Source organism: Neovison vison, chromosome 3 (genome assembly GCF_020171115.1).
Source record: "Neovison vison isolate M4711 chromosome 3, ASM_NN_V1, whole genome shotgun sequence".
Taxonomy (NCBI): domain Eukaryota; kingdom Metazoa; phylum Chordata; class Mammalia; order Carnivora; family Mustelidae; genus Neogale; species Neogale vison.
This window is the reverse complement of record NC_058093.1, coordinates 70,742,245-70,766,245: the sequence shown is the minus strand read 5'-3', so window position 1 is coordinate 70,766,245 and position 24,001 is coordinate 70,742,245. Positions and strand designations below refer to the sequence as shown.

The 24,001-nt window shown below is 42.2% G+C and overlaps 1 protein-coding gene across 4 annotated transcripts in view; it reads left to right on the top strand.

The window, feature by feature from the left end:
- The window catches only part of WIPF1 (WAS/WASL interacting protein family member 1), a 115,915-nt gene that overhangs the window by 54,422 nt on the left and 37,492 nt on the right, over positions 1 to 24,001 (top strand). The window contains exon 2 of one of the 4 annotated variants that reach the window (XM_044242371.1): positions 12,762 to 12,857. The exons of 2 other annotated variants lie outside the window; for them this stretch is intronic. The gene's annotated coding sequence lies outside the window, so the exon portion shown is untranslated. Of the gene's footprint in view, positions 1 to 12,761; positions 12,858 to 19,388; positions 19,597 to 24,001 lie in introns of those variants that run through there. One more of the 4 variants, XM_044242368.1, reaches the window with a different exon arrangement.

Genomic DNA, 24,001 nt, shown 5'->3' with positions numbered 1-24,001 from the left:
CATGCAGTCATTAAAAACCATGTTTTCAAAGAGTATTTCGTGACACAAAAGGAGCACCAAAACTGGATTCAAAACTACATACATTACACTCCTAATTTAAAAACATTTTATATGTATCAAGACTAGACAGAACTATTCCAAAAAGCTAACAATATGTATTTCTACCTAGTAGGATTATAGATAATTTATTGCCTTTAGACTTGAGTTCACCATTTCTCAAAGTAAACTGGTACTATTGTAATACTGTCATAAAAGAATCATTTAAAACGTATTTAAAGCCTGTCAGATGCAAAGCAGGTGCTGGTGCTGTAGGTTTGGAGAGATGCCAAGACGTGGTACCCGGTGTCTGTGAGCACCATCTTGGGAGCACTGTAGACGTAAATTACACCTGTGTGGCGGGAATAAGGATCCATGCCATGAACAAGTTGCCAACTCTGAAATACAGCGGAATGGAGGAAGAGGCCAAGGCTCATATTTCTGAGATTTTAAAATCTCAGGCTTGGGGAGCTCCGTAGTACCACCTGTGGGCAGATAACTGGTCAGAGCTGTTTCCAGCCAGTGCAAACTTGACTTGCTGCCATCCCCTTAGGCTGACTTAGACGTGGAATCCTAGGAAGGAAGAACTTGAGAAGCCATCTCTACCGTGCCTGTCATTATTTGGGTAATTTTTAAAATGTGATTTTTTAGGCATTATTTTGACAATGAGCTGAGGATACAATCAATATATTGTTATACAAAAATAGGACACAATGTGTACAAAGATAGTACAAAATCTATATCAGGCATAAGGACATGGAAGTATGACCTTCCAGTATAAAAACTGACATGCTGCTCTGTGCAGGCCCAGTCCTTCTCTACGAAGTATAAGTTTCCTGAGAGGTGGAGAAGGGCTTACTCTTTTGCTTCCAAAGCTCGTACTAGTTCCTGGCACAGAGTAAGCATTACATAGTTCTTGAATTAATAAATACGTACTTAAGTTACTAAGATTCATAATGAGTAGAGCCAAGAAAAACGCTAGTTGTGAGACAGCAGGGGAGCAAGAAACAGACCCCCCTGTCGGGCCTCCTTAATAGGGGGTCTTTATCATAAGGATGGGCAGTGAAGAACATAGGAAACCCGGGGTTATCCCACAGGGAGTCGTACGCTGGTTAGAAGCCTGGGCTCTGGAGCCAAGCCATTGGAGTTCCAATTGTGTCTCTGCCACTTACGAGCTGTGTACCTTTGGTCAACTTACTTAACTTCTGTGTGCTTCAGTGCTGCCATCATCATCATCATCTTCTTCTTCATTATCATCATCATCTACTTAATAGAGTTATTGTGAAAATTGAATGAATTAATACTTGTAAAAGTGCCTTAAACGATCCTTAGCATGTAGTAAGTGCGTAATAAATGTTAGCTATTCTTGCTGTTACAGGTAGCATTGCTACTGTTAGAACATTGAACACTGCAGTGCAGTTTAGGTACCTGGAAAGCCATGATGTGCCCTCGGGCCCAGGAAATGAATCATCTCCTCTCTTATGTCCACCGATTAAATGCTCAGCTCTTCCTGTCTCCTCTCGTGTCTCTGGTGTGCCTGACTGACCGTCTGGCCCCATGATTCTCAGTTCATACGTCTGAAACGAGGAGGAGCCCAGCTGGTTTGTCTGAGCCGAGTCTGGTGTGCACAGCCAGCCCAGTGTGCTCTCCAGCAGGAACGCTAGCCTCGCTTGGGCCAGGAGCCTGCCCTTGTCCACTCGGCCTTGGTTGGGGTGGGCTCAGCTGCAGCTGATCTCAGAAGGGAAATGTAGGCACAAAGAAGGCTCTTGTGATCATGGAATTTTAAATTATTCTTCAAAGAGGACTCAGAGACCAAAGAAAGGGTAAAAAAGCAAAATAAAAACAGAAGCAGTGTAATTCTTTTGGAGAGACAAGATGATGACTTTCGGCATTTTCCTCCTGGCGTACCGATTCATTTTCAAAGGGCCATTCGTTACCATTCAGAGCCACAGAGGACGCCGTGTGACTAAGCGCTGCGAAAATGAGATGAAACCTCAGAGGCCTTCATGGAAACCTCTGCCTTTCTAGGCCATGGCCTTTCCTCTCCGCAGCACCTCGTGTGACAGCTTGTCTGCTTCATGGTATCTTATCCAAGCCTTTCTGTGCCGTGGACCAGCCCACCTAAGGTGGTGTGTAAACGCCACACAGAAATGCTGATGGGCCTTCTGATCATTTTCTGTAGTTGAATGATCCCTGTGGGAAAGCTCTTATGGAGGACATTGCTGTCACCCGGTGTGTGTTCTCAGAGACCAGATTTCTTTCACGGGTCACTGCCACGGATCTGCATCTCTTCACGCCTGCCTGTGTCCCCAAGGTGATGAGAACAGCAACCTTTCCCTTCCTGGAGCAATAATAATAGCTAACGTTTATTGTGCCATTACTAAGTGCTAAGGATCATTTTGGCATTTTTACTTTCACTTTAAGACCCACCTTAGCGCTTGAGTTGAGTCATGTCTGGTAGAAATGGCTGTTTGCTCCAATGCCTGTATCGCTCTGCGTGAAGTACTTAGCAGGAAACAGGTAGATGAACCCTTGGGTGGTGGGGAGGGTCAGTGCTCACAGACTGCGTTTAAGATCCTTGTCCTTACTGGGCCATCTCTTGTTTCTAGATGCCTATGATTTGGTATTTCTTTGGGCCAGGAAATAATACTGGAAACATGGAGCAGAATGCATCTATCCCTTATTACCCAATGTGTTTTTTCCAGAGCAGCCCAAAAGGTTATGTTGGTTTTTATGAGCTACAGAGGACTCCTGACAAGGTCATCACCTAAAATGACAGATGGCAAAAATGGAGGACTTGGAGCTGCCTTCTGAGCAGGGTCAAAATCTCTGTTTCCCGTCCCCAGCCTGAATATGATGGCCAACACTTGAAGAAGGAAAAGCATCATTTAAAATATTATAATTGTCACCACATGTGATCTGGGTACTAATGTTTTGAACTAAAAAAATCTCAGGGCCCAGTTGAAGGTCAACAACACACACTTCTGATATTAAAGACCAGCACCCTTTCCTGTCTTTCCCCTCGCAAAAATGAAGATAAAATAAAATAGGTAGATGTTCTGCTGGGAGGTGGATTTCCTCGAATGATCAAAAACCAAAGGGGTTTGGGGCTTCCTAACCCAGTTAGCAATAAAGACATCCAAATAGCCATACAAAACAGGACTGAAAAAGCAATTTAAGACTTCTTCTGACACATCTAGTTATTTTCTCAACAAAAGTTTTTTGAAAATAAAATAAGGATTTTTTTTTTAAGACCTAGGGAGCAATCATCACCTATTCTCTTAGAAAAGCAGCTGCTTTTGTAGAAAACTCCAAATGGTTCTTGAAACCAAATACAATGTGATCTTTGGTGATGATGTGTCCACTTAACTTGGAGAATATTTTTCAGTGCCCAGAAGTTGCAAATTCAGTATTGGTCATTTTAAAGATTGTAGATGAATTTCAGCTTAAGATGAACGTAGGAAACAACTGTTTTTCAATGTCCTTCTCTCCTCTCAGTTCTGTAAAGACAATATTGTAGAAAGAAGAGCCACGGAAAGACTTCAGTGATGGAGAGACCATGTGTTAGAGGCTCAAAATTAGCTTCTGATCTACCAGTGGCTTCGGGAAGGGACATTAGACTTGTCATTCCAGCCAAGATCCAGGGGCCCCTCTGTCTCATGGAGAGAGCAGTGCGAACTTCTTTTATATACACATCATTCTGTGTCTGAAGCGTTGTGGGGTGGGGTGTCTTCTGTAATTCCATCCTGACCCCAGGATGGATAACCCTGCCCTTTCTTCCCCTTTGGCACAAAACCAAATCACTAGATAATCACCAGCCTTCAGTTTTCCGGCATGTGTGTGTAGCTATGGCCAAGGTAAACTGGTCTCTTGGGTTTATTTTGAGTTGAAATTAGCTGAGCTGTTTGTTTCCTCTGAGCCATATACAGATGCTTTTTGAACTATCTTTGTGTTTGAGGGATTTTTTTTTTTTCATGATATCAGCACACCACTTCCTCCAAGTCATTACTTTGAAATAGTTTTGCAGAGGGAAATATTCCTGCTGGCCACCAGCCTAAGCAAACAAAGCAATGATTGTGGGGATGGCGGCAAAACTTTACTAGCATGTTTCATGTTTGTGCATGACTTCATGAAGTGACTTCTCATCTGCTAAGTTCGGCAGAGAGGGTGGGCTGGCATTTGAGCTTACTAGTAGGAAACTGTGCTTTGTCTGTATCAGCCACTGGCTCCCCCGTGTGAATGCTTCTTGATGTTTAGGCTAAAAGAATGTCCTCACATGACCCTTTGCCTGCTTTCTTTCTGAGAAATCCATGGAACTCTTCTGAATGTGGATTTCTACTTAATCTTGGACATTTCCAGATTCTCTCGTTCTGACAAATTTTGGAAAACGCAAGTTTGTGTAAAGCCATTCTTAACCTTCCTTTTATTAGACTTTAAATATTTTTATTAATGACCTTTGAACGTTGATATGCAAACATATACAGTGCTTACACTAACAAGTTTTATAGATATTATTCCCTTTTTCATAAATTCATACATTTCTTTTATCATGAAGGTTGTGATATGCTATAGTATCTCAAAAGTAAATCCTAAACCTTTAAGTACTTTTGTATTTATGTTAAAGAAAATGTAAGTAGAGAAAATACAGAGCCTTACTAAGTTTACAGTGATTTTTATATTCCTAGGTTTATTGCTTTAAAAAACTGGTTTGACTTTTATTAAATGCTGATTTTATTTTAAAAGTATACTTGCTTTTGGGAAAGTAGGAGGAGGTATTACACTTAAGGAAAATAACCTCTGAGTTGACCTTGACTTTCATGGATATTTTTTTTTTTTTTAAGATTTATTTATTTGAGAGGCACCTGGGTGGCTCAGTCCTTAGGCATCTGCCTTTGGCTCAGGTCATGATCCCAGCGTGCTGGGATCAAGCCCTGCATAAGGCTCCCTGCTCAGCAGGAAGCCGGCTTCTCCCTCTCCCACTCTTCCTGCTTGTGTTCTCTCTCTTGCTGTCTCTCTCTCTCTCTCTCTCTGTCAAATAAACAAATAAATAAAAGATTTATTTATTTGAAAGAGAGCATGTGAGGGCAAGCAGGGGTGGGGGCGGAATTGGGGGAAGGGGCAGAGAGAGAGAGAATCCATAAGCAGACTTCCCACTGAGCTCAGAGCCCCACGGGCTTGATCTCAAGACCCATGAGATCATGACCTGAGCTGAAATCGAAAGTCAGATGCTTAACCTACTGAGCCATCTGGGCACCACCCTTTTTTTCATGGACTTTATTTTTGTAAAAGACCAAATTCTAGCAACGTGGTAATGAGGACCAGTCACTTCCCTGAGTTAATATAGTGTACAACGTCTTTGAGCATTCTAGAATAGAGTCATATTATAATTTAAAAAAATATTTTTTAAAAGCTGCATGTTAATTTTTCACTTTGTTTCAAGATTTTAAGTAATCTCGACATTCAGACCTACAGCCCTGAGATCAAGAATTGTGCATACACCAACAGAGCCAGCTAGGCCTCCCTTAAAAGCGGCATTTTAGAAAGTGGTGATAGCACGTGTCACAGATGGTAATCTCCAGTGCGTCCAGGGTACCATGTGTGTTGCTCTTGTTCGCCATTGCTTAAACTTTTCTAGGTAGCTTCTGTCTCTAAAGATTTTGAGATACTTCATTTTTTTGTATCTGCCAGCATTTTTAGAGACTCTCATATATATTTTCAAGATATGAGGGGGAGAGAAAGCAGAAGATGAAAACCTTATCTCTACATTTGTGCAGTCAGAGATTGAAGAGAATTCAGCAGATACCACTAGTGGAGAGTTTTACAAATGTGCCCCCAACAGAGCATTTTGTATCCGGTAGTTTTGGATGAATAGAAAGTTCTATGTACAGAAGCCTTTGTTTTTTGTGTATGTGTGTGTGTGTGTGTTTTTTTAAGATTTTTTTTTTTTTATGTGAGAGAGAGAATGAGAGAGAGAGAGCATTAGAGGGGAATGGTAAGAGGGAGAAGCAGACTCCCTGCCGAGCAGGGAGCCCAATGCAGGACTCAGTGCTGGGACTCCAGGATCATGACCTGAGCTGAAGGCAGTCACCCAACCAGCTGAGCTACCCAGGCCCCTAAGAAGCCTTTGTATTTTGGAAAATGAACTTTCCTGTTAGTCATCTTCATACTGGTTTTCCATGAATTCCCTGCCAATGAGTGTTGGATACTCAGAGTGTTTTCTGTGTGGTATTCCATTTTGCTGAATCCTTGGCTCTTGGCACAACCACCTTTCACATCCGAGTGCCATCATCTTGTGGTGACTGAACTTGGGCATAATGATAGGAATCGTGGTTTTATTTTCTCACTTGCTCGGAGAAATCAGATCTTGCCTCAAAGCCTGTTTTCTCTTGGTTCATTACGTGCTACCTCTGAAAACATTCACAAACAATTAGTGTTCTCTTTGCTCCTTAACCACTAGAATAAAGCAGCCATGAAAATAAGCTCTGCCTTCCATTCCGTGGTTGAGAGAGACCACCCCAAAGGGCTTTTGGGCATTGTCTTAGTACCCTGAAGAAAAGTCCTGCCCTCGGCAGTGAAGGATTTTGAGTCAGTGGCCTCCCACCCTCCTGCTGGGATAGATGGCAGTGAGCCAATGGACTGGCAACAAGGCTCTCCAGGTGAATAAAAACAAATCAGTGAGCATAAAATCTATTTACTAATTTCCAGTGCTCCTTAACTTTTAGGAGAAACTATTTTAGGAAGTTTCTGAGGCATTTTTTCTGAATTTGTGTTCATTGAATCTGGTGATGCTTGGAATTGCATAAAATGCACGGGTACTTGTGAGTGTGAATGGGACCAGTACAGATCGAGTGGACCAATGACAGCTTTTTGAAATTGTCCTAAGTAGATTTGAAAATGAGTTGTACAATGATATAAAATAGACTCTGAAATTACTAGTATTCAATTCTTCTCAGTTGTCAAACAGTAAATTCTTCATTCTCATATTGCATTGAATTATCCTTCTATAAACAAAAAGAACCACTTTACCAGCTGCTTCCTCCTTTGGAAACACTAACAGAGGTAGCACTAACAGAGGACAAGATTAGCTCATTTAGTAACGATAGCAGACACTGTTGAATGTTTCATATGCTCTAGGCACATTTACCCCAGAGTGGCTGCCTTTCTACTTAGATGCATCAGCCATCTTGAGTTCAGGAGAGGGAACTCTAGGAAGTGAGGAAGACCCCTTAACTTGGGAAGACCCAGTGGAAAGGAGGCCAGAGGAACTCATGTCAGCCCAGGCCCTCAGGTGAATCATCAAATAGAGAATGAGAGTTACTTTGAATGACCCATGCTCAGAAGTGATTCTTATCACCAAGTTTTTAATCATTAAAAAAAAAAATTCTAAATTAGATTTTATTTCTTCCAAAATATTTGCTTAATAGCTAGTGAAGACAGCGAAGATAATGGAAGCTTGGAGACTCATTGGATCAGCCCACATTACTCCTTAGTTCCTGGGAACTTTAGTCTTGTGAAAGGTGGGACGAGGTGAGTCAGGGTCATGATGACTGTTTTCCGTCAGACTTAAGAGGTTCACACATGGATGCATGTGGGTAGTAACAATCAGGGCATTCCTACTTCTGTGTTTGAGATGGGAAGAACTGTGGTAAGATGGGCCCAGACATCCCGCACGCACCCTCCTTCTGCCGTGGGATGGAGACCTTTCTTAAAATGGTAAAATTCTTACAAGCTGTGCAAAATTAGTCACAGTTGCCTGCTCAGAGAATTCTTTTGTAAGCGTGTATGTGCCAGACCCTCCTTGATTTATGAAATTTGCTTATCAATGCCCAGAAATAATCACTGCTTATATACACTCAGTCCCCCAATGATCAGGACTTTTTATTTTGTCTATGAAAAGTCTTGGAGATTTGAGTAATCTTTAGGTTCAGAAGTGGAAGAAATAAAGAAGAGACTTAAACATTGTGATAAAAAAGATTCGAGATAATAGTGAATCAATGGAGAAAGGTATACTAATAACGGAGAGGACAATAAATATATGAAACACTGCCAGCCTCACTAATAATAAAAGAAATGAAAATTAACATTTTCAAGATCAACATTTTCATCTATCAGATTGGCAAAGATTTTGAAAAGTGATAATAATAGCACATGTTGAAAAGAAATGAAGCGGGTACTAATGAGAGAACAAATCCCACCATTTTGAGGAAACAGTTTAACAGTATGTATCAAGATTGTTAGAAGAATAAACTTCATACCTTCCATTCTAGTAACTGTACTCTAATACATGCGTCCTGAGGAAATAATCTGAAATGACCACAAATCTTTAGACACAAGTCCATTAACATGACAGGATTTGTAATAATGAAATTGGAGGCAGTTTAAATGTTTAACAATGAAAAATAGTTATATGGGTCACAACCACACATAAAATAAAACATTCAACTATTAAAATTGCATTCGATGAAGATTTAATAATATGAGGGAATGTTAAAAAAAAAAAAAGGAAATAAATCTACATATATACCATATGATCCCATTTTAGATATCTACAGAGTGAAGAAGGAAAGACTGGAAGGAAATTCCAAAATGTTAACTGGTTTTCTCTGAGTACTAATGGGTCATTTAAAAAACTATTTATATGTTCTAAACACTTCCATGTATGACTTTTTAATAAGGAAAAGGATATATTGAAGTGAAAGAAGGAAACTATAAACAGTAGGAGAACCTTAAGGATGTTATCCCCAGACCATGGGCCTCTGCTATAGTCTCTCTGTCCAGCCCAGTGTATTTTTTATCTCAATACAAAGTCCACTAACTCAACATCATTTGGGTTAACAACTACTCTTTCTTTCAAAACAATCCAATTTCCTCCTTCTGTGTGGGTGACATCATCTTATCCTGGGGAAGGGAATTATGGCCTTGGGACAGGAGCTGCTCAGGGTCCTGAGTGGGGTCACGGGAACTCCCAGGGCCACCCAGGGGAAGGGAGTAGAAGCTGAGGCTGGAGCACCCCAGAGTAATGATCCCCCCCACCCCCACCTCTGAGTGCTTTCCTTTGAAGACTTGGGACAGAACATGCAGTTTAGTCACATTATGAATTAAATAGACTCTTATGGGCTGGCCTGGCAGCATACCATCAAGTATGTTTGTATGGAAATGGTTCTCCAATCGGAATGCCCCCCCCCCGGCTCCGCCCCCCATCCCACAAGGACTCTGGAGCACTGCCCATTTACACTGGAGTCAGCCTGAACTAGCCTTTCTTCCCTTGGTGATCTTTGTGAGGCTGCTGTTTGAGATGAGCTGGGCCAAAATGAACACGCATGCTGCGCAATGCAGACCCTAAATTCATTTTCCTTCCATTGTATCAACTCAGATATGAGTGTAAACTCCACGAGGTGGAGAGCTTTGTTTGGAGGTGGAGAGCTTTGTTTGTCTTTGTTGAATGACGGCTGTGCATAGGAGCCCAGGTGTGGCCCTGCTCCCTAGTTAGCCACAGAGTCAGAGACACACAGCATAAGCCGATAAAAAGATCACAGAAAATATTTTTATTTCTGGAAAGCAATTCACTGCTTTGTGTTTTTCTTTTTGGCTGGAGCAGAGTGGCTGAGAGGTTGAGTGGGGCCAGGTAGAGGGTAGGCAAGGCAGCAATGGCAGAGGGTCAAGTTGGAGAAGCTCCTCTGGAGGAGGATAGCGATGGAGGGGCAGTGCTCAGGGCAGTAGGGGCTGTGTGCCAGGTGGAGGGTATGCTAGCAGCTTATTCTTGACCTTAGCCACGGTCCCCAGACAACTACTTATTTGCCTCATTTAGGACACAGCTGCCTTCCAAAAGCCAATAGTAACACCCAGCCTACACTCTGTTTAACTGTTTAGTTTTATTCTTGTTTTTTAATTTTTATTTTATTTTTTAAGATTTTATTTATTCATTTGAGAGAGAACATGAGAGCTGAGAAGGTCAGAGGGAGAAGCAGACTCCCCATGATCCGATGCGGTACTTGATCCCCGGACTCCGAGATCATGACCTGAGCTGAAGGCAGTCGCTTAACCAACTGAGCCACCCAGGCGCCCAGTTTTTTCATATTTTTAATGGTGGTCGCGGTGAGGAGGGGAGAGGCCATTGAGTTTTGTTTGTTGTTATTGTTGTTGTTTAACTACGTCCACTTATCTTCCTGAGTGTCTTACAAACATAAACCACGTGTGGTTCTTATACCTCAAATCTTTGTGGCTTGGTATTCTCAAACCCGTCAGTATTTATTTATTTAATTTTATTATTAAAGAATAATTGACTTGCATTATTATATTAGTTTCAGGTGCACAAGTCAATATTTTAATGTAGTCATGGAGTTGCTTTTTATGTAAGCCGCTCACTCATCATACTGTCAGAATGGTTCTGAAACAGAATAAAATTGTCCAAGGCTGAATTAAGCAGCTTCCAAGAAGCAGGAGAAGGAGACATTTAGTCAGCAGTGAGCAAAGAGGACAAAACCCAAACCCAAACACACACACACACACACACACACACCCTTGTGTTTGTGCGCTTTCCTGGGATCCTATTGGCCCTGCACCCATATTTGGAGTTGAGGAAACTACAGACATGTACTTGGTCCAGTAGGAAACACTTGCCCTTATCTTTCCTGTGTCCTGGTAGGGTAGCCATCCCATCAGACAATCTGGAAATGTTTTTCCAACAGTCTGTTTTCCCAGGCATTTGGAGAATCCACAGCAGCCAAATGGGAGGCAGAAATTTCTTGGAGTTGCAGAGTCCTCTGGGAATCTCAGGTCATTGAAGTAGAATAAATTGTTTCTGCCAAGCTGCTGAGAGAAGCAGGGTCTGCTAAGAAACAGGAGAAAGAAGCACCACAAATCTGTGACCTGTTTGGAAAGAAAGTACAAGACTCCCTCCCAGGTTTGTAGGTGAGCAGCTGTGGTCCCCAGGGCTCTGTTCTACCCTTCCCCGGCTAGATGCTCAGAGCCATTCTGTAAGCACAGAAGCAATGGCTCTCAGCCTTGTCTGACCCTGTTCCCACTCTTTTCCGGTGGGCACTTCACAAACTTCAATGAAACTCCCATCAGTGAGATAATCTGACTTTACAAATAATTTCCCCCAAAATTGATATAATTTTTATCTGTAATAAAAAAAAATTATGGGATGCCTGGGTGGCTCAGTGGGTTAAGCCTCTGCCTTCAGCTCAGGTCATGGTGTCAGGGTCCTGGGATGGAACCCTACATCAGGCTCTCTGCTCAGCAGGGAACCTGCTTCCCCCTCTCCCTCTGCCTGCCTTTCTGCCTACTTGTTCATGCTCTGTGTCAAATAAAAAAATTAAAAAAGAAAAAAAAAGAAATAGGGCACTTGGGTGGCTCAGTTGGTCAAGCGTCTGACTCTTGATTTTGGCTCAGGTCATGATCTCAGGGTCATAGAATTGAGTTCAGGTTCCCTGTGGGGCATGGAGCCTGCTGGAGATTCTTTCCCTCTCCCTTGCCCTCTGCCCCTCCCCTCCAAGAAAAAGAGAGAGAAACAAAAGGAACATAACCTATTATAAAATAACTTCAATTTGTAAGTGATCAGCTACAACTCATTAGCAAACAGAACTAAGTAATTGGCTGAGTAGTTGCTTCTCCACCTGTAACCACTGTGAACAGGCAGGTGCAGGTTCACACTAAGTGGGGTAAGAGGGAACTACATATCTGGAGTGGAATGTCTTTGGGCAAATGATCTTCCAGAAATGGGAGACCAACTGTTAGTAAAAATCTTAGCAAAACATAGTATTTCATTTATATGACAGTTGCATTACTGGAAAATTCAGGGGCTCATAAACAGTGCAATAATTACTTTGAGTTTATATTTAAAATGGAGCCAAGGTCTAATATCAGATAACTACCAACAGTTTTTTTCCTACATCAATCTCTAACAGGACCTTTGAACATCACGTGGGACTGTTTTTTACTGAGTGGGCCAGTCTGGTACACTGCAGGTCGTCTAGCATCTCCGGTCTCCGGGTCTGAATGTTAGGAGGGCCCCCAACTGTTGTGACACCCACAAATGCCCCCATTTCCTGTCCACATGCAGAGTGGTTGGGCCTGCCTCTTCCAGGTAGCAGCTGCACCAGCCAGGCCTGGCTTCCGCGCAGTCAGGGGTCCCAGGGGAAGTCTTGGGTCACTGAGCCCTTCCTGCAGCCTTCAGGTGGGTGATGTCAGGCCCAAAGGTGCAGAGCTGTATAGACTCTTGTTTCCTGAGTACTCCGTAGAAGGATTCTCCTATCCCCATAGCTTCTGTCCTCCAGTGAGAGACACCAGGTAACTGTATAGAGAAGTCTGAACGAGGAACAATATTGCTACTGTCCCCACCCCAGAAATAATTGTAAACGCCCCATCCTGGGCTTTGTACCTAATAACTAGCAATGGAAAGGAACACACAGGTATCCCTATGCCAGCACTTTCTCCCTATGTGTGTGCACGAATGGATACATATGAAAATGGGGCTTTCCACCAGTTTTCCCCTTGAGCTGAAAGAAACTTCTGTTTTTCACATGGGCTTTCCCCTGGGGGCAACTTGTATTGGATGTTGGTGACCAACTGGGAAAATTCTCCATTTTACTTAAATTACCGAAGATAGGACGGTGCTTTCAAAGGAAACATGAAAATTCTTTCCACACATAATCAGCATTTGTCCCTCCAAGACATAAGTTAGTGACGTTCCGACATCAGCATTTGTTGTTTGTTGTTTGCAGACTGTGTGTGTGGAGAAACAGGGCTCTCCACTGTGTGCTCAGAAACCAGCGTACTGGACGTCCGGCCCTCGGGGATAAAACACAGACTGGTTGACTGTGAGGTTTGAACCCGTTATGGGACTGTCCTTTCCCGGGGTCTCCTTCTTCCCACTGTGGATGTGGGCCTCCTTTTCTCTTTCCAAGCGAGTCGCCTCATCATTTCCTAACTTAAGCAAGGCCCTGTCACAAACCCAACGCTGGCAGAGAACCCTGCTTGAGAAGGAGTTGTTATGTGTGTTGGCAGGTCCCCATGTTGTCACTCTGAATGGCTGTCCTGTGTCAACAACTGTCAGGAGAAACAAGACCTTCCCGGGTCCTGTTGGGGGAAGAACTCCAGCACGTACCTCCTTCACTCTAGCACCCCCCCACCTAGAGCCAAGTGTGTGGCAGCCTCCTCCCAACCTCAGGTTAAAGGAAGGATGAAACTCAACTTGGAGTTAGAAGCTTTTAAAATCCATTTACACTCATTTCTCAAGCCCAGATGATAACGGACGCTGATCTAAAGCAGCTGGGGGACAGAGTGAATAAGGCAAACTATGCCCTCGCGGGGCTCCTCCCATAAAGCATGCGCAGACAGAGCTCCTCCTTTAGAGCATGCGCAGATAGAGCACCTCATAGAGCATGCGCAGGCAAGGCTCCTCCCGTAGACCATGCGCTGACAGCGTGGAATGCGAAAGAGTGCGAGGAGCGAGCCACAGAACCAGGAGAAAGCTGTTCTCACAAACACGCCAGGACAAAGGGAGGAGAAAGGGGTGAGGAGAAGCAGTGCAGGAAGTAGATCTGAGGGAGACTGCCCGATCCCACTGGACTTTGCTAGTCCCAGCAAGGACTTTGGATTTTACTTGGTGAACACTGGAAAGCCCCCGAGGCTTCTGAGTCTGTGAATCTCTTCTGAGCCCCCAGTTTGAAGGTGTTCTATCCTGTTTACCTTGGCTGAGGATTCATGTCCTGGGCTACGATTATCAGCATTATGACTTTAGGAAAGAGAAGCCAATTTGGGTCTTTAATTTGGCCCCAAACCCAAAACCACCTAGCCAACGCCCCGTTTTAAGAGATGGCTCCAAGCAGCCCTGAAGTTGTAGCCCAGAGACTTCCGCAGGACTGCCTGATGTTATGTGGAAGTGTCATCCGTGTATCCTGCCAGAGGAGAGGATGAGTAAGGCGGGCTCCATCCCCCCAGGGCCAGGCCATCCAGAGTTGTGTTGTCCGGTATGGTAGTGGCTCTTGGGCACAAAGATGTTGCCATGAGTAAAATGCATACTTATTTTTGAAGAGTCAGTGTGAAGAGAAGAATGCAAAGTGCCTACTGAATACCCTTCTATTGTGAGGACATGTTGTAATGATATTTTTGAAAAAGAATGTTAAATAAAACATCGTACTGTAATTTCACTTTTTAAACTCTTTCTAATGCAGCTAGTAGCAAACCAAGAACTGTACTTAAGCTCCTGTATAGTTTGACACCCAGCATACAACAGTAGACTCAGAACGTTAGAGGAATTTTGTGATTAAACTCCCATTTCTAGAAGAGAATGAGATATCAGTCAGCAGTCTCTAGCATATCTTGTAACCCACTGGATGGGTCTTTGAAGGGACAATGGGGTATCGGCTTCTCCTGTATATTTCCTTAAGTGGTTCTTACATTTTTGACCCCACTTAATCTGATGTTAGTGTAGCATAGAAATTTTGACTTTTCCAAACCACAGGTTTCCAGATTATTTGACTCTCAGCATCTTGGTTGCAGATCACAGGCAAAAAAGACCTCTACTAGAAAGCTGTATTTTTTTTCTCTCTGTGTGCTTCCAGTCTAAATTATCTTTTCTGTAGTTCTTACTGAAGACCACAAGAACTGGCCAACACAAGCCAACATTCTAAATGCTTCCTCCAAATCCTTTAACGGTGCACCATCCATAGGCTTATGGGCTTAAGAGGCCAAGAATTCAGTAGGTGGTAGCATAAGCATCAGTGGGGGTACCACATAACAAGGTCGCCAGTGCCCTAGCCCAGGAGAGCCTGCACTAGCCTTCACTTGACTTAAATCAGTCACTTGCACATTTTAGAGTTAGTCACATTCAACACTCACTTCTGGTACCAACTTCTATGTCACAAGGGTGTTTGTATTGCCAATGATAGAAAACCTGATTATACCAGCTCAAACAAAATAGAGAATTTGTTTGTTAATGTTAATTAAAAGTCCAGAAATAGGGCTAGCCTCAGGTATAGATGGATTCAGCCAACGAAGCCTGTAGCTGGTTTTTCTCAATTACCACCCCTCCCCACCAATTCCCTACTTTGTTGGTTTCAGTTTCAGACCCCATGTGGTCAAAGGATGAGTGTGACCATTTCAGTGCCCATATCCTCACAGATCCCATGCCAGCCCATCTGGCAGAAATGTCCTTGCCTCAGGCCACAAGTTCCCTTGGTTCTAATGAGTTCACAGGCCATCGCTCAAAAAGTCTGTGGGTCCCCATGAATGCAAGGCTCTGATTAACCGGCCCTGAATCACATGCTCTTTCTGTAGGCAGTGGGAACAAGCGCCTCTGGACCCTCAGGTCTGAGAGTGAGGAAGAAATGGGTTTCCAAACTGCAAATAACCACAGAAAGACGTCTGCCTCTGACTCAGTATGTCACATTTAACAAGAGGCCAGAGCTTGTCCAAAATGGCTGTCCAAAAATGACCCCACACTTGGGTTGGAAGATGATGCCTTTTTCTAGTATAAGTAGGCCAAATTAATGCTGAGCTGCCAAAACAAATAGAAATAAATTGCCAGTTTTTCCCCAAGTAAGATTAAACCAATTTGTACTAACAGGACATTGAATAGTACAAATTTGTTTTCAATTTCTCTGTGTTGCTGAGATGATGATGATGATGATGATGATGATTGATGAAGAGAGAGAGAAAGAGAGAGGGAGTGTGCAAGCAAAGGGGCAGAGGGAGAGAGAGGATTCCAAGCAGACTCCCCACCCAGCATGTGGCTGGACACAGGGCTCAATCCCACAACCCCAAGACCATGACCTGAGCCAAAATCGAGAGTCTGCTGCCCAACTGACTGAGCCACCCAGACACCCCTTTCTGAGATTATTTTTAAATGACCAAACCTCTGTGTAACTGTACTGATTATTTTGGGGGGAAGAGGGAAATTACTTTTTTCTGCTCCTCCAAATCACATAATTCCCATATTTTAACATTTTGAAAGTAGATTTGCTCATATTGTAAATGCATATATTTCCTCTGGCATGGTTTCTCTTTCCCCCTAAAAAGCTATAAGGGAGACATTTTTGCTACTGAGGAAGGTATGTTAGAACTGAGGAAACCCTATTCTAAAATATCTTTCTAACACCAGGGCAAAAACCAGGCTCTTAAAGGTAGTTGTGGACACAACTTGGAAAACCGGAATTATAAACGAATAAATCTTTTCATATTTTATACATTGTTGATTCAGTCTACATTGTTGGGGTCACCACAGGAGGGTCGTAGGCTGTGATCTTTTACCACTTTATCCAGACTGGTGAGAACTGTGCTGTTTTATAATCTTCTTTCTGCTCTTGGTTTTGTATTTCTGTACATTAATATGGAGGGTTTTTTCCCTGATTGGCCCAAGAGCTTACTGATTATTATTTTACTCTACCATTAAGAGTAGACCAGTCTACCATTAGACTGGTCTGCCAAGTCCCCTCTGGGCTATCAGGCTGCACTGCTGATCTGTGCCATCCTTTCTCTGGAAAAGTTCCCTTTAACTTAAACTTTCCCTAGAGGAGGGTTCAAGTTTAGCCTTGGCATTCCTTATTCACTTTTTGAAAGGAGACAATCTTTTTTTTTTAAGAGTTTATTTATTTATTTGTTGAGGGGTGCACATAAGTGGGGGAGGGTTAGGAGGGGAGAAAGAGCATCTCAAGAAGACTCCCGGCATGGTCCCATGACCCTGAGATCAGGACCTAAGCCAAAACCAAGAATCAGAAGCTTAACTGACTGAGCCCCGTAGGCACCCCAAGAGGAAATAGTCTTAAGGTCTTTTTTTTTTTTTCCTAAGACTTTATTTATTTATTTGACACTGAGAGAGACAGCTAGAGAGGGAACACAAGCAGGGGAAAGGGAGAGAGGAGCAGGCTCCCTGCTGAGCAGAGAGCCTGATTCGGGAGCTCCATCCCAGGACTCTGGGATCATGACCTGAGCCGAAGGCAAAGGCTTAACCCACTGAGCCACCCAGGCGCCTCCAGTCTTAAGGTCTGAAGGGAACGTTATGTTATGGAAGAATTTTTAGGTGATGTAACTTTCTTTTTCTTTTAACATATTAATTGAGCACCTACTGAGTGTCAGAGGCAGTTCTAGATGCTGAAACAACAGCAGGAAAGAAGGTCCCCATCCTCATGGAGCTTGAATTCTAGTGGGGACACATAGTATACAAACCATTAAACTTGTGAAAAGATTGTTGAGTGGTGACACGTGCTGTGCATAAAAGAGAACAGGCACAGAGATGGGGCACGAAGAGGGGCCTTTTTGCTGACGACTGAAGATGAGAAGGAACTAGGAGATGAGTGTACTGGGGGGAGGGCTTACAAGTGTAAGGCCCCAAGATGCAAATGAACTGGATGCATTTAAAGAACAGAAAGGGCTGGAAGGTAAATTAGCAAGAAGGGACGTTACTTGAGATGAAGTCAGAGGGCTAGGGCGGGGCCAGATATTGTGGGTTCTTGTGGGCTCCTGGTAGAGTTTGGACTTTTTAAGTGGAAAAAGAAACCACTGGAAGGTTTTAAGCAGGGGAGGAATGTTACCTGATTTATGTTCTATGGTGGCTAATAGACACCTCATACATGTTTCCAAAGTTGGCTGTATTTATACGTTCTCATCAAAGATAAGAATAGAACCAAACTCTAAACCACTGCTCCCTTGTGTGTCTTGGGGGCTACAGCCTTCTAAGTGATTCTCCCTCCTAACTGAGCCATCCCTAATGGAGGGGGCCGACGTGAACTGCACGTGTATGGCATGGTGAGGGTGTTTTTGTGTGTGTGCATGTATTTGCCGGGCCTTACTCAGAGAACTTCAAAACAACTATGGAAATACAGAGAGAAATCATCCCATTGCCCATGTTCCCTTCTTATAGAACTAACTAGAGTTAGACTTCTCAAAGTTTCACTTTGTGCATTCACTTGGTAGTTGATCAAGTTTCCTATTTCCCTGGGGTTAGTGGAGGGGGAGGGAGATGCTAGCAGCAAGCCTCCACTTCTGTCCAGTGCGCCCCACCTGCATGTCAGATGGCAGGACTCTCCATTTCTAATCCTTCAGTGCTCTGCTTCCAGGAATTTTGCCATGGCCCCAAATCATAAAACTCTACTCATTCAGTTAGATTCATAACTCAAAGCATTTAGAGCCTGGAAGAGTTGTAGACATCAACTATCTCAGTGCTCCTCAGTAGGAGTACCGTCAGTATTTTGGGCAAGACTATCCAAAGCATCATGGGAAATTCCGCATTCCTGGCTCCACCCCTAAAGAGTCCCCCATCCAACCCACCACTTCTAACCACCAACTACAAATGAGTCCACGCATTTCCAGCCGCTGCCCAAATTGAGAACCCCTGGTCCACCCAGTCCTGTCATTTTACAGGGAAGGGAATATGAGATGATGTGTGGGCTCTCCGTTCCTTTTCCTTCTGAATCCCGCACAACCAAGACCCAGAGTTCTAACTTTAGAGTCAAGTTAGTTTCTGAAATGTGCCTCTGCTTTTCATTCTTTTGGCTGATAGTTTTTTGTCCTTGTTTTTCTTCTGAGTTACATGTTATGTGTTGCAAATCTGAATCTTTCAGATGGCTCAAGAAAAAATGATGAGTGTTTTCAGAATATTTGTACATAGCTCAAGGTTTTGTACATGTAGTCCATTGCCTCTTCCCTTCTTAGAGTCCTTTAATAATTAGAAATCTGCCTTTCCCCTTTCTGTACTCATATCTCCGTGCTTTTGTCAAGCATCTTCTAGGAAAGTTATCGTTATCCTGTTAAGTATGGAGGACAGAAACAAAACATTCTGGCACAGAAAGCTCTGGATCTTCATATGACTTGAGCTGTGTGTAATTTATCCTGACTTGGGCACCAAAATCACATCTCAAAACTCATTTGCCTTCATACACTTGACCGGCTCTCTTCACCTGCATCTGTGACTTTCTCTCTACATACTTGAATGCTCTATAGAGGAGGAAGAATCATTACCGTATTTATTGGTGTAGGTGAGAGCTTTTAGTCCTTGGTAACTCTTTTCCTTAATACTAAATATTCTAGTCAATAGTATTAGTCAGTTAGCATAGTCAATATCAAGAGTGATAACTTTCAAGCAGCATTTTCCTGGAAGGAATCTCAGGCTCTGTGAACTATTATTTCTGCACAGGTATGTAGAATAACTTTGGCCTGCCAACTGGATGGACATCCTGATTTCCTCTTGTCACTGTACCAAACAGATACATTACACCTTGTGGAAAAGAGTAGCATTTAATTTTTTAAATTAAGGGGTTTTTCCTTGCTTGCTTCTAAAGTAAAGCCAATCTAGTTTCTTTTTGTGCAGTAAAGGAGGAAGGAACAAACAACAAATTAATCAAACAGGAAACGAATAACCACAGAAAGACGTCTGCTTCTGACTCAGTATGTCACATTTAACAAGAGGCCAGAGCTTGTCCAAAATGGCTGTCCAAAACCGACCCCACACTTGGGTTGGAAGATGATGCCTTTTTCAGGGACAGTTTTCTCTCTGGGCTCACATCTTGCTGGTCTGTCTTCTGTGTCCCCGATCATGCCTTCCTACGGTGTCCTTTAACGGTAAGAAAAGTTCTATTCAGACTAAATGTATTTCCTTTATCAGCTAGAGGGAAGAACAAAATGGCTTTTAATGGGCCAGAGATAGTTTTTTTTTTTTTTTTCCAGCAGAAGACCGTGTAACCTATTCCTGTTGCAGAGAATGCTAGTTTCAACACTGTGGTGATCGTGGGCAATTCATAACTTGTGTTTTGTACCAAAAAGTAAGCAAGATTTTCAGTAGAATTTTTCCTGACCACTGGACAAGTTTGGATCCACAGGAATTTTTTTTTCCACTTAAAATGGGGGTTTATGTCTGTAAGTACAGCCTTTCAGTGTGTTATCCACACACTGCTTTTGAACTGTCCCTTTGGCAAGTAGCAGTAAGTACTTTTAAAGTAAAGGGAATCATCAAGAATCATCAAAAACTTCAAAGAAAAGTACCGGGGAACTAAGGTGTTGCCTTTCTGTTGCTACACATATGTCACTTAAGTTCAAATCTCAAATTAAACCATTTCTAGGCAGAGTATTTTAGGAAGAAGACAGTCTGTCTTTAAAATCTTTCTAGTCAACCCCCTAACAGTGCAGCGCATAGCTACACTGTAGCATTTGCTCATCAAATTCTGTAGCATTTGTTATAAGTGTTTACAGCTAATATGACTAACTTTTTGTCATAAAATATTGTAACTTAAAATTTTGAAGCAATGTACCCAGAGACCTACAGATTAGGACTAAGGAAAGTTGTTTGTATAAAAAAAAATTTTTTTTTGCCTCTGGGGTAATGTATGAAAAAGTCACTTGGCATATTCCTTTTTCCCCCATGGAGAAATATAAAATACAGCTTTAAAATAATAAGAGAACACATACAAATTTAGTCAATAAGTGTAAGTTCTTTTAAATAATCCAATGGTATAAGTAGCATATACACTAGAAAATGGAGAAGTGGTAAAATGGAGAAAAGGCTTCAAGAAGATTCTGAGAAACAAAAGTAAAACAGCTTGGTAGAAAGAAAGACAGCTGAGTGAAAAGGCAAGAGAAAGAATAAGACAGGATAGTGTGGGGCACTTGAGTGGCTCAGTGGGTTGAGCCTCTGCCTTCAGCTCAGGTCATGATCCCAGGGTCTTGGGATCGAGGCCTGCATCGGGCTCTCTGTTTGGCGGGGAGCCTGCTTCTCCCTCTCCCTCTCTGCCTGCCTTTCTGCCTACTTGTGATCTCTCTCTCTGTCAAATAAATTTTAAAAATACTTAAAAAAAAAAAAAAAAGGCTAGCGAGAGAGGAAGGTGAGAGGCTGGGAAAGGCGGAAGGTCAGCCCGTGTGGAAGCCATGTCCATCCTCATCATTGGAATTGTGGATCTTAAGTATCATCCATTAACTTCATAAAGTTGTGTTCCTTCTGAACTGGAACTTCATCTAGTCAAAACTCTTCCTTTTGTAGCCTGAAGAGGTTTAAATGATTTATCTAGAATCACGGTCAGGTTTTCACTATTCTTTTGAAAAGTTCAGACACAAGTTAATTGTTCATAGCTCCTGAATTACTCTATTTAAACTTTAAGGATTATATGGATGCTAGATTAACTGCAATATTTAGAGAACTCCCCAGGATAAAAATGATTTCCTGGAGTCCAGCAGCAATTTCCACCCTGCTCCCTGAAGAAATTAGATTCTACATGTGGCCCATGGGCTAGAAGTTGCCCAACCTGTGCTAAAAAAAGAGGAAGTGAGCTCCTTAATTTCTGGACCTTTCAAGTTTTCTGCCCTTTTGAAGTCTGATTCACATTTCATGAACATGTCATTTACTTTGTAAGTTTCTGGCTGTTTAAATTGTGGAACATTTCTGCTTTACGGCTGGACTCACTTTTGTTTATCCAAATTGCTGTACATTTACTTCTTGTTGAGAAGGGCATTTCCCTTGAAATACCATAAATACCTCTGTCTGTATTTTGCAACCCTCACTCCTGAAAATTAAAATGGAAAAAAAAATACTAGAAGAAGGAATGCCTTAATTAGTATGCTTTAAAGTGCACTTTATACGCATCTCCATTCTCCATTCATCTGTAATATGGAGGTTTGCATGGGTGTGAACATGTGGGCCAAGGTTTAAATCAACTTATAGTTTCTTTCTCATGACTAAATAGTAAGGGAAGACAATAACATTTATTGAGGACTTGCTACTTGTTGGGCTCTTTACTTTTACTTATTTTTAAAAATGGCTAATACTTATTAAATATTTGCCTCATTTAACTCTTGAATAACCCTATTGAGTAGGTACCATTATCCCCTTTTTATTGTGGGAACTGGACTTAGACTATGAAATTTGCCCAAGGCCACTTAACAACTAAGTATAAAGAAGTTTTTGATATTTTCAAGAGCTTGTTTCATAAATGCAGTGGAGAGGCAACTGGATGTCCTCTTCTAGTCCCAAGACTCTGGGATTACAAATGCTTTGTTTTAAATGTCACAGCAACATTAAGTATCTTAAAGCAAATAACTTCAGGGAAGACATTTTCCTTCCTAAGTCCTTTGTCCTTTTCAGAAGTAAATTTGGTGGCACTTTTGCCTCTATTACAAGACTACACTTTCAATATAAAATGAATAAAATATATATCGTGTATATTAATATATATGCTGGGAGCATGGACACGGGGGTAGATCTTAATCCTCTGGTAAAAAGAAATGTGGTGCTGAGGATTTAAGAAAACTCTAGCTCTAAGGTTTGATCCCCTTTAAGAGAATACTTATAAGAGATGGGAAGTAGTGGGAGGAAACGCTATACTTTTTAGTTCTGTGGATAAGGTAGAGAAGGAAGGGCTTCTTTCCTTTTGCCACAGCTAAACAATAACGGGGGGGGGCATTCAACTTACCTTCAGTGTCTCACTTTTAAAAGGGTTTGGATGTGTATCAATTTACATTAACTTCTTTTAATAAAGATTTTATTTATTCATTTGAGAGAGAGAGAGCATGCGAGCCGAGGGAGAGGGAGAGGATCTCCAGGAGACTCCCTGCTGAGTCCAGAGCCCAACTTGAGGGGCTGGAGGGGCTCGTGGAGTCAGTCTCAGAATGCTGAGATCAGGGCCTGAGCGGAAATCAAGCATCAGATGCTCAACTGAGCCCCCAGGTGCCCCTATAAATTTGCATTAACTTTTAAATTAAATGTGTGACAGCAGATAAAAAAAATCATTTTACTTCACACCCTTTAATTTCCCAACAGTTACTCTTACGGTAGAATTGTGTATGTGTGTGCTACCCATCGTAATGACATTGCAGATGTTTCAACATGTCTTCTCTGAAAAATGCCTTTCCCCTTCCCCCTGCCCCAAATTAACCAACTGTTTATCGAAAAGAACTCTAAAAGGGGTATTTCTGAAATAACCATGGGTGCTGTAAATACAGCAAGACACAAATCCTTACCACTGAGAAGATAGCCTAGGATGAGGACTCAGATCAGTTATTGTCTTAAGTGACGGTCAAGAAAAGAGCAAGTACATTTTGAGAAATGAGGGGTTCCGTGGACAGAATACGTGCGTTCTACCCCCAGTTGAGAATTAAGTGACCACTAACCCGGGTGAGGTTGCTGCTTTGCTTACAAAGGAAAGCTTGTTTCTCTTCTCTACCTTTTGCTTCCTCTTGGGTTGAGAGCATTCTTCTGTTTTTTCTCTTCTTGTTGATTGCCTCCTTGCCTGCAGCCCTCTGAGCCTGGGCCTGAGGAGAGGAAGAGTAGCAGTAATAGAAGCAGACTTCATGCAGAGATATGAAGAATTTCTAAGATGGCCAAATGTGACAGGCTGGGGGTGGGGTGGGGGTGGGGCACAGAGATGTCACACTGTGACTTGTATCATAAAATAGAAACTACAGGCAAGGCAGCTGTGAAAAGATTGTGCTGAAGAAACAGGATGGCTGTGGTTTGCTGTGAGCATCAATTTTCCTGTTGAGCATTTTTACAGGAAGTTGAAGAACAAAGCCAACTTCATTTTAATTAGTTCTAATGGTTTTCAGATCTTAAAGACATCCACTAACTGCATCATGCAGAAGTCTCGAAAGAGTAGAATCTGTCAGAATTAGGAGTGGGAATCCCAAAACTACAGGCTTTTTTTTTTTTTTTAATTCAGGATTTTAGTAGCAATTTGAGTTTGCTAAATGATTTTATTTTTACGGTGTAACTTGGAGTGGATTCATTGCCTTTATAATGAATGCTTCTGCAGTAATTTTTTTACAGTTGTAATAACTCAATATGAATTTAGGAGCCTTTTCTTATTAAAACACCACTGAGTTATATATATTATAGATTTTCTTCTGTTAGTATTTATTGGTCGAACAAATGTGTATGTGTGTGTATATATACAGAAGGGGTAGGGGTGTGTGTGTGTGTGTTTATAAGCTGGAAGGATACACCTGAAAATGTCAAGGATATCTCTAAATTATTTCTATTATT